This window comes from Arachis ipaensis, chromosome B10 (assembly GCF_059453495.1).
Source record: "Arachis ipaensis isolate K30076 ecotype BB chromosome B10, ASM5945349v1, whole genome shotgun sequence".
NCBI classification, from domain to species: domain Eukaryota; kingdom Viridiplantae; phylum Streptophyta; class Magnoliopsida; order Fabales; family Fabaceae; genus Arachis; species Arachis ipaensis.
In genome coordinates this window covers 14580780-14594335 of record NC_142435.1, presented here as the reverse complement: position 1 = coordinate 14594335, position 13556 = coordinate 14580780, and the positions used below count along the sequence as shown (strand labels likewise).

The 13556-nt window shown below is 37.2% G+C and overlaps 1 long non-coding RNA gene across 1 annotated transcript; it reads left to right on the top strand.

Moving 5' to 3' along the window:
• Window positions 1-4710: 4710 nt before the first annotated feature.
• On the top strand, window positions 4711-7836 carry LOC107623892 (uncharacterized). Its single transcript, XR_001616676.3, has 3 exons — window positions 4711-4889; window positions 5506-5703; window positions 7591-7836. It is a non-coding gene; the product is annotated as an uncharacterized LOC107623892 (long non-coding RNA).
• The last annotated feature ends 5720 nt before the right edge of the window (window positions 7837-13556 follow it).

Here is a 13556-nt window from a genome sequence, read left to right as displayed (position 1 = left end):
AAAGCAAATGAGATGATGGCGGAAAGCTCAAAATGGCGTGACCTGGCTCAAAGGGTCGTCGATGTTTTGGAGGCCAAGGAGAAATCTTTGACCCCCCAGGCAGGCGTTCAACCGGTGCAGATTGAACACAGTGACGGAGGTATTTGACCTGGTGCACATGGGTGATATCTTTATGTTGTTTTGGTTTTTTGCCGAGGCCTGAAGCCCTGAATGATCTATCTGGTTTGTTTGTTTGTTTGGTCGTCCTTTTGATCTTATGAAATGCTAGTTAAAAGTCTGTAGCGATTATTATATCTACTTTCATCGGTTCGTTCTCTACTTATCGCGAATTGTTTGGAGTTACTGATAACTCAGCCCCTCTGCCTATAAATCAGCCAAATAAAACAAGTCGTTTGAGCGGTTTAAACAAAATTAGGGAATCGTATTGCGCCGTTAGCATTTAACGTTTCCAAATCATGATCCCAGAACATTTTCGGCAACTATTTACGGGTGCGTTATGTCCTTGCAAATCAGTTTTACAACACCGGAATAAACATTCGGATTTTTTTTCATTTACCGTATCATACAGACAATTAATATCATACAGAAAATTAATATTGCTGTTAAACGGTTCAACAACTTATTATACATGCGATAACTATCTTGGTGTTCATCTTCCTTGCGCAGCCGTGTGAGGATTTTTTTTTCTCGTGCAGTGAAAAGGAACATACTAAACTCCAGGGGATGATTTACGCTTTCATGGGCCAGGCCAACGCAATAACCTGAGCCCACTAACAACTACGTACTCATATCCTCCTTTATGCCCACAATGTATGGTTCCATGAGTTTTTTTGTGCGTAACGATTGGTTATGGCCTTTTAATGGAGACGGATCCAGGACAAAATTGTTTTAAAATCCAAAGTCTCGCTTAACACAAGCACAAAAAAAAAAAAATTCCCATCTGACCCATGAGGCACGAAACTTTTTGGCTTGTAGAAGAAGACTTCATGGAAGGGTGATGGCACACAATCCTAAGGGGTGAAACTCTGACTAAATTAATTAATTAGATTGGATTCACCCTTCATATCCGCTTGATTCACATGCTGTCTACTCTGTTGGTGTTCTCCTAACTCAGAATATCCCCCTCTTCTCTGTTGGTGCCTGGACGAGAAAATGGCCGAAGAACACGCGAAAGGTGACGTCGTTAGGGTTATCAAAGCGGCAGGAGAGCCGTCGCGACCGATGGTAGGTTAAAGCTTGCTCTTCTGTTCTTTCCATTATTTCTGACTCTCCTCTCCGCATTTTGTTCTATCTCTTACGCTGTGTCTTGATATGCCCATATCTGCAGCGTCTACCATTACCAAGTGGTCTCCTCCCCAAGGGTAGCAACCATATCTACATCACGGTCGCCGACGGGTCAGACCGTACTTACAAGATTGCATGCAGCCCCAAGGGGTTGAAAGGGATCACTCTCAGGAGGGGATGACAAAGGTTTTATCATGATTACAAGCTACAACCCTTTAACATTCTGCTATTCAAGCACAAGGGCAGAGACGACTTCAGCGTTCGCATATTTCAGGCACCGGGTGTGGAGAGGACGTATGCTACGTCTGGTGATGACTCCGGCGACCTCACACCCCCCAGGTGCCAACGAACCGTCCACGTGCTCCTCAAAAGCCCCGCCGTCAAACGGGGTGCATCAATGTCCCCAGGAGCGCAGCTGCAGCTGAGGTGGAGCAGACATTTCAGTCCGAGCACCCTTACTTCATTATGCACATCACAGAAAGGCTGTTGCACGTCCACTTCCTGGTAATGGCTTTCGCTCTCCACTATATATACACCTTTTACGTTGGCAGTATTTGGGGTCCACATTATCTGTTTTGTTCCCATGATGTTCCCTCTATTGAAAGTAATGTGGCGGCCTAGGTGGTCCACAGTAAGTGTTGTTGTTTTCCTGGTCCTTATTTTGTTGGCCTCTGTGCCGTCGTAAGTGGTCCACGTCTTCTGTGTTGTGTTGTTGCTTAATTGTTAATGGTTGGCTATCTGGTGGAGCCGTGGTTGACTTGAAATTAATTACACAAATTTGTTGGTAATGCCTCGTATGCTGTTTTTCAATATCCAATGTTTTGTGAAACAAGCACCCAATTGCATGCTAACTGTTCATAATGCCATCATCAATAGTTGCCTTTTCATTTTCTTGGCTTCATGCACGTTGCATTCATGTTACACATGCCTTTAACTTTAAGTACATCTTCTTCTCGTTTTTTGGTTTGCCCAGCCAAATGTGCCACACTTTGGAGACGACGTCAGCGATGATGTCATGGTCACTCTGAGAGCGGGGGAGATTTCTGTCCGGGCGGACTATGCCAGATACAGGGGCAATAGAAGCCGCAATTGTGGCACCATCGGCGGAGGGTGGGCTGATTTCTTGCGCAAGTGCAACGTAACTGTGGAGAAGCTGGCCGTCTTTGAGATCTCCAGGACCAACCCGGACGTGGAGCTGTTAGTCCAATTTGTTGATTTTGAATGAATCCAACTGGGTTGATGAACTAGCTGACCATGTTATTTTAGATTGCCTTTTCTGATTTGGCAACAACTATTTTTGTGCTCTGATTGTTGATGTGTTGCAACTGCTAGACTTAAATCTTTTTGTACATGATACAATCTTATGACCGGTGTAACTAAGAACTTTTCAAAATATCAGTGTTCCTTAGATTACTTTACAATTCTAATTCACACAGCACCATGGATGCTCTCTACACTAATTTGCAATTTCAATTCATACAGCACCATGGATGCTCTAGAATAATTTCCAATTTAAATATAGAGCGTTACAAAATAAAGTCATATAGCGGCCTGGATATGGTCAAATTGGAAGTATAACAGTCCAAAACAGTTTTCTATAGCTACCCATTGTTTGTCCAAACATAAAACATCACGCATGATCTTCTAAGAAACTAAAACACCTGCTGCATCACCAAACCTTTGCCTAATTTGAAGACCCACGTTCCCACTGGATTGAGCTGTGAGCGCACTAAAAATAATGAATGGTTACCAAATTGTGCCCTGTGAATCATAACCCTCGTCCAAGGCAACGTCCGATGCATCGTCCCATGCCAACTACAACGATACATTCAGTTAGCCATGAACTACGAATCGATAAACGGTCAATACATTAATTGAAAAGGACGACTAAATAAATTTGTTGACAAAGTCTTACCTCATCCTCCTCAGACGAGTCCTCCCTTGTGCTAGTTTCACCTTCGCCCTCACCACCAAAGTATGATGCACCCTCTTGTGTGTTCATTCTGCTGTTGGGATTTAAGTGGCAGGAAACTCAATTATGCCCTGTCTGGCGACAAAGACCGCACCTCTTCACCCCCTTCACCGTTTCCTTTCTTTGCCTCTTTCGACACCGCACCAACTCGTGCAGTGAAAAGGACCATACTAGACCATTTATCTAGTTTTAACAACACTTTTAATAGCCCAACACTTGAGCCCAGCATTGGTTTCAGAAAAAATGTGCATCTCAGGGAGAAAAATTAGTCCAGAGGCCCATCACGATTGACCCAAGTTCAACCAACTGTGTTCTAACCTAACCCGCCCGACCCGTAACACCATCGGCCTCTCATTCGTCATCCTCTCGCCCACCATCCCCGCGCCGCTTCGATCCTTCCTTGTTGGACGTCTCCGGTAAAGCCATGCATCTATCCGAAACATCACTCATTGTTATCCGACGGTGATCGAATCCAGCTCCGGCGAGGACACTATGCAGATCTTCATCCTCCGAACCAACGAGTCGCGACAGAGGCCGCACTTCGGAGAGCAGGCAGCTCTGCAGTGTGACTCCGCGGGAGAAAAGCTTCCTGCAACTCCATTACTCCATTGACGGGTCAATGACGGATACGTATCCATCGCAGCTTATCTTGTATGCGTCAAACGACGTCCACAGCGCTTTTCCTTCCCTCCCAGCCCTCCTCTATCATGTCTGATTTAGCGTTAAACAGAATCACTAACAGCCATTAATTTAGTTCTTAAAACATGATAAACTAATTCTACATAAACCCAAATAATTTTTTATTGTAACAAAAATAACCAGCTACAAAGTAAAATTTGTAAACTAACCCCTCTAACACACCTAAACCACTAACCAATCATAGGAGGAGAGAGAAAGAGTAATCTCTACCATTGGATTGAAAAAGCAGAGAGATCCGACGGCCAACCTCAAATGGCACACCGATCAGCCAAACATAAATATCATGTGCACTGGTGTGCCAAACACAAACGGCACACTGAATCCGTGCCCATAAATCGGACGCTTTCATTTGTGTAATTGAATCGTCTGATTATTTTTTGGTAAAAACTCAGGTGAAGTCGACTTCACGTGAAGTTGATACTTGAGAACCGCTAGATGAAAATTTAGTCAAATCTCAAATCATTTAACGGTTCTCATGTATCAACTTCACGTGAAGTGGACTGCACATGAGTTTTTACCTTATTTTTTATTTTTTTTCCTATTGGACCGTTGGATTTGTTTGACACTTGCGTTACCGGCAACGTAAATTACCCTGCATCCCAATTATCTTGCAATACATATCAAAATAAAAAAATTCGTATTACAACGGAGACACTTGTTGCTGCAACAGAAAAATCAAATTTTGACATCTGATAATTAGCTCGTATTTTTTTTTGTCAAAAATTTAAATACCTTAATAATATTATTTAAATATTACACACAAAAAAACCCATGCCAAAAATCACAGGTAGTGGAATTAGCGCATTCGGACAACATTTCCCTATTTCCCCAATTCCTCTTCGTGCTGCTCAGTGTTCTCCCACCACCACTCCTCAGAGCCTCCACCACTCCCTCCCTCTACTCATTCGAATCTCTCTCTATTCACCCAGTCTCGGTAGCTACCTCTCTCCTCATCTTAATTTCTGATTAATTGATTATTGAACATTAATGACTTGATATATTATCATATGGATTAGTTCAATTTTTTAAATTTCTTTGTTCGCCGATCTATTTTATTAGATTAGTTCTGGTTTTTCCTCTTTATGAGATGAAAGTACAGTAGGTGATTAAATTGATTAAATTCAGCGGTAATTCCTTAATCTTTGTGCTCTGTTCTGCCCAAATAGAACCTTAATTTGCTCGTATGTGATTAAACCTTGTTGCTAAGAATGAACTAATTAACATTCTGGTGCGTTAATTTGTTTCCGCTTTGCTCGACATTTGAGTGTAATTAAAAGACAAATGGAAGGAAGAAGGCCTCAGTTTGCTTCTGTTTTCTCTTGCCATTTAGGTTCCCTGATCCATCTTCATTAAACACAATGTAATGTTCTTGATTTATCTTTGAATCCTTTTGGATCTTGGACATACGACATTTCAAATGCCTAACAACTTGTAATATGTGCTGTGTGAAAGGGTTTGCTGCATATTTATAGGCTATTTCTCTACGTAGTTATTCTAATCAGTTATTTATTTTGTTTAATGATTTTGATTTTGTTGTTTATGGAGTTAAGAAAAAACACAGAGAAAGAAGAATAGGTTGTTGAGAAGGGGAAGTTGGTAAAAATGGCCTTTTTGAAGGGTAAGCCAGTGGTTACGAAAGTGGCAGCGTTGGCAAAGTATGGGTTGCTGCCAGGAGTAATGGTTTTCGCACTCGTCTACTCTCCTCCTAACTCTTCCCAAAACAAACCACCTACCTCTTCCAATTAAAGGTACATTACCTTCTTTTACTGTTGTTTTTCAATTATTATTATTATGATGCATGCATGCTAGATGCTAGGTTTGTTTTTAACTTGAAGAAATGTTACTTGCTTGACTGGCATATGTGTAATTTGTTGTTATGTTAGTGATTCTACGTAGTTTGTCTCTGGTTTATTGTTAATTTTATTTCTTTTTTTATGAGCAAACCACCAATTTTAGTCCCAAAAGATTATGGCGTTGAAAATTTAGCCCAAAAGAAAGAAATGCATGCATGGTCCTCCAAATATGAACTTTTGACAAAATGCTCCAAAATACGCCTTTTCCTTATGTGTTGTGATACTTCGTCAAGCATTAATTATCCTTGAAGGGGCACAGGCATGCTTATTTCGTTTGGGGGCTAAATTGTCAATGTCATGATCTTTCAGGGACTAAAATTGGTGGTTTACCCTTTATCTATTTATACTTGTTTATATCTTGAGAAGTGAATTTAAATTGCTGTATAGCAATGACAAGCCTTGTCTTGTTACTTGAGATTGGTTACACAAATCATGTCTATGTTTAAAATGTGAAACTGCAGTACTGAATCGCTGTCAAATTTAATCTTGATTTGCAATGGATGTTGCATTTGTTCTAAATTAGATTTATTGTCTATCATCTGTTAATTAAGTTTCCATGGTTGAGTAGTGGACTGGTATGGTTGTTTACCCGACCAGTCAACTCTTAATCAGTGAGCTGTGGTTGTTTGTTGTTATTTACTTTTTCATTCACTGACTCACCCTCTTGCTGAACCCATTTCTTGCAAGTTGCATTTCATTGTTGGGTACTTAGGTTTAGTGTTTCATAATTTTGGAAAATTTTGGGAGTGAAATATTTTTAGGTGTTTCTATCATTTGTGCCTGTTTTGTTGTCTCATTCAATATCTTTAAGGGATATTAAAGTTGTCAACAATGAAGCATGTGATTGTACATGGGAAAATGTTGGGAATTCTTGACCAAGGAAAGAAAATAATAGCATTTTGAAGCTGAGCAAGTCACAGTTCATCAAAGACATTGTGAAACAATGGCCTATAAATAATGGTTTGGGTTATCTATGCAAAGAAAGACTAGGAAAAATCATTAGGGTTCCTCATGATACAGGTTTCAATAGAGCAATTACAATGAAATCTAGGTTTACTTGGTTCAGCTACATGGGTCAGATGATTCAAACTGACACGTTTATATTTCTAAACCATGCAGATGATTCTTATGTCTATCTCTACTCTTTTTATTAAACTTTTCTCCACATTTCTTACTGGGTCCTTTTTTATCTTGCTTGTCATGTGAATTCGTGTCAATAAGTACGATTGCAAATTCTTAAGTGTTAAATTTGTACATCTTCTGATATTTTCCTGTACATTACATATCATATTAAAATATCCTTCCTCTCCCCAATCCTCTCCCCCTCTTATGTTTTGCCGTGGGTTGTTGACTGACAAGCAAAGGTTTATGATTTTATGAAATAGAGATAGTTAATTTAAGAAAAATGGCCATTTAGATGTTGGTCAACATCTACTTGAATATTTGAAAGTCTTTTCTGTCAATTGAGATTTGTATGGTTATTTTGGTCTTAGATTATAGGACCGAAGTCCTAACAGCAATGATCCCTTCAATATTTATTTTCAAAAAGTGAAGAAAATAAAAAGACTAAGGTTGAAGTCTTGTGATGGTAACTTTTATGAACAAATCCATGTAACATCCTGCATTCATTTATTAACAACAACTAGCTTCAAATTTCATTCCAAAATTAGTGTGCATATAATCAAACATGTATATATGATTGTACACTGAAGTCTGGCTTATCTAACTAGATCTTATATACTCTTTAGTGTACTAACATTTTAAATTTTTCGGCTGAAACAGGGTGTTTGGGTTGCTTGTCCTATAAAATGTGAGTCCTTCAGTGAACAATGTTTTGTAATAAAACGGATGCAAAATGGTTTAGAATTTTTTGCAACGTAACTTTTGGTGAGACAATTTAGTTTCGTTTGATCTATGGATCTTGTGCAGCTAAATCTGTTGTTTCTTGAGCATTCTTGAAGCTTAGCTGCAACGCATGTAGGTGTAGCCCCATTTATTATCGTTGATATCTTCTATTTTTTTTTTAAATCGTTATCATTTAGGATTTATGGTTTACGATATATATCCCATGAGATTAGGGTTTTGGAAGCACCAAACCAAATTGAACCTCCTCCAAATATGGAGTTGAGATAACGATTAAAGAATAAACCATATTAGGTGTACATCAAAATTAGTCATTATAATTTATTATTAGTATAAAATATATATTAAAATATTAAATATATATTAAAAATAAGTTAAGCAATATATGTATTTATACATAAATACATAGTATTTGATTATAGTGTATACATAATATTTTTGTTAAGGAATATACCCTTGAGTTTAACTACCAAAAGAAAGTCAAATTTATTCTTAAATTTCAAAGAGGCATTTGTTTTTTTAATTGTTTTGATTTTTTTCCCTTGTAACTTTTATAGCCTGAGTTTAATTTTGATACATTAATAATGTAAAGAGTTTTACTTTATTAATATAAATTTGTTGTAAAATAAAGAGTTTTACTTTATTAATATAAATTTGTTGTAAAATAAATAAAAGGTGTACTAAATATAAAATAAAGATATGTAAATAGAAGATTCTAATATTAATATTAGTCAATATAATTAATTCAATAAAACTAATTTATATATATATCTACTAATATGTGTATAACAATTTATTGTAAGAGAAAAAGAAGAAAATAGTATATGAGAGAGAGTAATTATTGTTATTGCTGTGTATGTATTTGCATCACTTCATGCCTATTTATAGGTGTACAAGAGTAGTGTTAATTAATTTCATTCAATATTGAGAGTGGAAAGAGTGAATTGCCCATTAAATGGGTATCCACATCATCATGCATATCTTAACACTCCTCCTTGGATGACTATTTAGGAATATGCCTCATTAAAACCTTACTAAAAAAATCCAATGGGAAAAATTTTAGTGAAGGAAAAAGAGTACAATATCCTTTGTGATGGGGACTGTCTCATTAAAAACCTTGTTAAGAAAAATCCAATGGGAAAAAACCTGACCAAGGAAAAAAGAGTACAGTCTCCCCCTCTTGTCGACATCATTTAATATTTCAAAATCGATACATCCCAATCTGATGTACCAATTTTTCAAATGAGGATTTTGGGAGTGACTTGGTGAATAAATCTGCCAGATTGTCACTTGAGCGGATCTGTTGGACATCAATAGTCCCTTGATTTTGAAGATCATGAGTGAAGAAGAATTTGGGAGAAATATGCTTTGTTCTATCACCTTTGATGTATCCGCCTTTAAGTTGAGCAATGCATGTTGTATTATCTTCAAACAGGACAGTTGGAGCTATCTTGTGATCAATCAGTCCACATGATGACAGGATATATTGAATCAAACTCCTGAGCCAAAAATACTCGCGACTTGCTTCATGAATCGCTAGTATTTCAGCATGATTAGAGGATGTTGCTGCAATTGTCTGTTTCGTGGACCTTCATGATATAGATGTTCCACCATATGTGAACAAGTATACTGTTTGAGATCTTCCTTTATGTGGATCAGACAAGTATCCAGCATCTGCATAGCCAACTAATTGTGACTTGGATCCATAGGGATAAAACAATCCCATATCAACCGTTCCATGAAGATATCAAAAGATTTGCTTGATTCCGCTCCAATGTCTTCTGGTTGGAGATGAACTATACCTTGCTAGTAAGTTCACAGCAAATGATATATCGGGTCGTGTATTATTAGCAAGATATATTAGCGCTCCAATGGCACTAAGATATGGTACTTCTGGACCAATGATATCTTCATTTTCTTCTTTAAGACGGAATTGATCATTTTCCATATCCAAAGATCTTACGATCATTGGGGTACTCAAGGGATGTGACTTATCCATATAAAATATTTTCAAGATCTTTTCTGTGTATGTTGTTTGATGAATAAAGATCCCATTTTTTATATGCTCGATCTGCATGCCGAGACAAAATTTAGTCGTTTCAAGATCTTTCATCTCAAACTCTTCTTTTAGAGTTTTTATAATTGTTGGAATCTCTTCAGGAGTCCCAATGATATTTAAATCATCAACATACACAGCAATTATAATGAATCCAGATGGAGTTTTCTTTATGAAAACACACGGGCAGATATCATCATTCTTGAATTCGTTTTTGGTCAGATACTCAGTGAGACGATTATACCACATTCGTCCAGATTGCTTTAAACCATATAAAGATCTTTGCAATTTAACTGAGTATAACCCCTGCGAATATTCATTGGATGGTTTAGACATCTTTAGTCCTTCAAGGACTTTCATATAGATATCCCGATCTAACGAGCCGTATAAATAGGCCGTTACCACATCCATTAAATGCATATGCAGTTTATGATATGCAAATAAACTGACCAAATAACGCAATGTTATCGTATCCACTACAGGGGAATACGTTTCTTCATAATCTATACCGAGCCTTTGTGAAAAACCTTGTGCTACAAGTCGGGCTTTGTAGCGCACAACTTCATTTTTCTCATTTCGTTTTCTCACAAATGCCCACCTGTATCCAACAGGTTTTATATTTTTTGGTGTACGGACTACAGGTCCAAAGACTTCACGTTTTGCAAGTGAGTCTAATTCAGCCTTCATGGCTTCTTCCCATTTTGGCCAATCATTCCTTTGTCGACATTCTTCGACTGATCTTGGCTCAAGATCCTTACTTTCATGCATGATATTTAATGCCACATTATATGCAAATATTTCATTGACCATTGTCTTATTTCGGTCCCATTTCTCTCTTGTAAAGACATAATTTATCGAGATCTCGTCATTTTCACAATTTTCAGGTACCTGAACGTCTTCTGGCGTTAACACTATATTAGAATTTTGGATACCTGCAGGTGTCTCTACTATGTCTTTTTTAACAGGAATAATATTTACCTCTTTTCTCTTTTGAGGATTTTTATCTTTGGAACCGACAGGCCTGCTACGCTTCTGGCGCGTATTTGCTTCGGTGGCAATTTGTCCAACTGGGACATTAATTCGAATTGAGGCATTTTTCACTGGTATATACGACTTGGTTATCCTCTTTGTATCGGAAAATGCATCAGGCAATTCATTTTCTATTCTTTGCAAATGTATAATCTTTTGAACTTCTAGTTCACATTGCCTTGATTGAGGATCCAAGTGCATCAAGGATGATGCATTCCAATTAAGTTCCTTTTTAGGAAACTTATTTTCTCCCCCTAATGTTGGAAATTTTGATTCATCAAAATGACAATCCGCAAATCGGGCTTTAAATACATCTCCAATTTGAATCTCAAGATACCTCACTATAGAGGGAGAATCATATCCAACATATATCTCCAATTTTCTTTGGAGTCCCATTTTGGTGCGATTAGGTGGTGCAATGGGAACATATATCGCACACCCGAATATTCTTAAATGGAAAACATTTGGCTGCTGGCCAAATGCTAATTGCATATGAGAGAACTGATGGTAACTCGTTGGCCTCAAACGAATAAGTGCTGCGGCATGTAAGATAGCATGCCCCCAAACCGATGTTGGGAGATTTGTTCTCATAAGCAATGGTCTAGCAATTAATTGGCGGCGTTTAATAAGTGATTCTGCTAACCCATTTTGTGTGTGAACATGAGCTACTGGATGTTCAACACTTATTCCATTAGCCATACAATATGCATCAAATGCTTGGGAAGTAAATTCACCAGCATTATCAAGACGCATTGCTTCGATTGGATTTTCTAGAAATTGTGCTTTTAATCGAATAATTTGAGCCAGTAATCTCGCAAACGCCAGGTTGCGAGAAGATAATAAGCACACATGTGACCATCTCGAATATGCGTCTATTAGGACCATAAAATATCTAAAAGATTCACATGATGGATGAATAGGTTCACATATATCATCTTGAATCCTTTCTAGGAATTCAGGGGACTCAAATTCAATCTTTACTGGTGATGGCCTTAAAATTAACTTTTTCTGAGAACATGCAGCACAACAAAATTCACTAGATTTAAGAATCTTCTGGTTCTTTAGTGAATGTCCATGGGAGTTTTCAATAATTCTCCGCATCATGGTTGTTCCCGGATGACCCAATCGGTCGTGCCAAGTTATGAACTCATTTGGGCTAGTAAACTTCTGGTTTACAATGGCATGTGATTCAATTGCACTAATCTTGGTATAATATAATCAAGATGAAAGTGAGGGCAATTTTTCTAATATAACTTTTTTATTTGAATCATGAGTTGTGATACATAAGTACTCATGATTTTCCTCATTCATTGTTTCAATATGATATCCATTTTGGCGAATATCTTTGAAACTCAACAAGTTCCTCAGAGAGTTGGTAGATAATAGTACATTATTTATTATAAATTTTGTTCCTCCAGAAAACAAAATTATAGCTCTTCCGGAGCCTTCTATCACATTGCCTGAGTCAATAATAGTATTCACATATTCTTCTTTTGGCACAAGATGGGTAAAATATATATCACTTTTGAGAATGGTGTGCGAACTTGCACTATCCGCAAGACAAATATCTTCACTATAAGTCCTTGCCATTCTCTTTAAAGACAAATAATAATAAAATGAGTAGTATGCACAGTTAAATTGAATACTTGATCGGAATTATTTTTCTAAGAAACACTATACATAAAAATAATGTCATATACTCAAATTTTATTTTAAAACATGACACATTTAATTATTTCAAAATTCATAAACATTAATATTTCATTATTTATATACATCATATTTGAAACTTAAATACATAGAAAATAAAACTTAACAATAAGTTCTTTGCATTATTTATTTACATGAATACTTAACAATCTCACACATTAAACTATTCCATCATTGATCAAATGACCAATATTTCCTTCAGGATCCTCAAAGAAATCAGATACATCATAATGAGCGGTGGAATTTTCAGTATCATTTGAAACGAAATTCGACTCTTTTCCCTTGTCGTCCTTTTTCAAAGATGCCTGGTAAAGATCGACTAGGTGTCTTGGGGTACGGCAGGTACGTGACCAATGACCCTTTCCACCACAACGAAAATACTTATCCTCTATTGATTTATTCTGCCCGATATTTCTTTTTTTATCCAACTTCTGGTGAGATCCTCTCTTTTGAATATAATTCATTTTCCTTCCATAATTTTTCTTGTTATTAAAACCTTGTCATTTACCTCTTCTAGGGTAATTTGCCGCATTTACTTCAGGAAATGGGGCGGCGCCAGTTGGGCGCGCTTCATGATTTTTCAATAGCAACTCATTGTTGCGTTCAGCAACAAGAAGGCAAGAAATTAACTCAGAATATTTTTTAAACCCTTTTTCTCGATACTGCTGCTTCAGCCTGCAGGAGCACATTCGAGGCATGGAAGGTTGAGAAAGTTTTCTCCAACATATCATGGTCAGTTATTTTTTCCCCACATAATTTCATTCGTGAGGTGATTCGAAACATTGCAGAATTATATTCATTTATGGATTTAAAATCTTGTAAACGCAAGTGCGTCCATTCATATCGGGCTTGAGGAAGTATCACTGTTTTCTGATGATTATACCTTTCTTCAAGATCTTTCCAAAGATCTGCAGGATCTTTTAATGTGAGATATTCATTTTTCAATCATTCGTCAAGATGACGACGAAGAAAAATCATGGCTTTGGTTTTATCCTTCAGAGATGCATTATTTTCAGCCTTAATGGTATCTCCAGGATTCATTGAATCAAGATGAATTTCAGCATCTAGTATCCATAATAAATAATTGTTT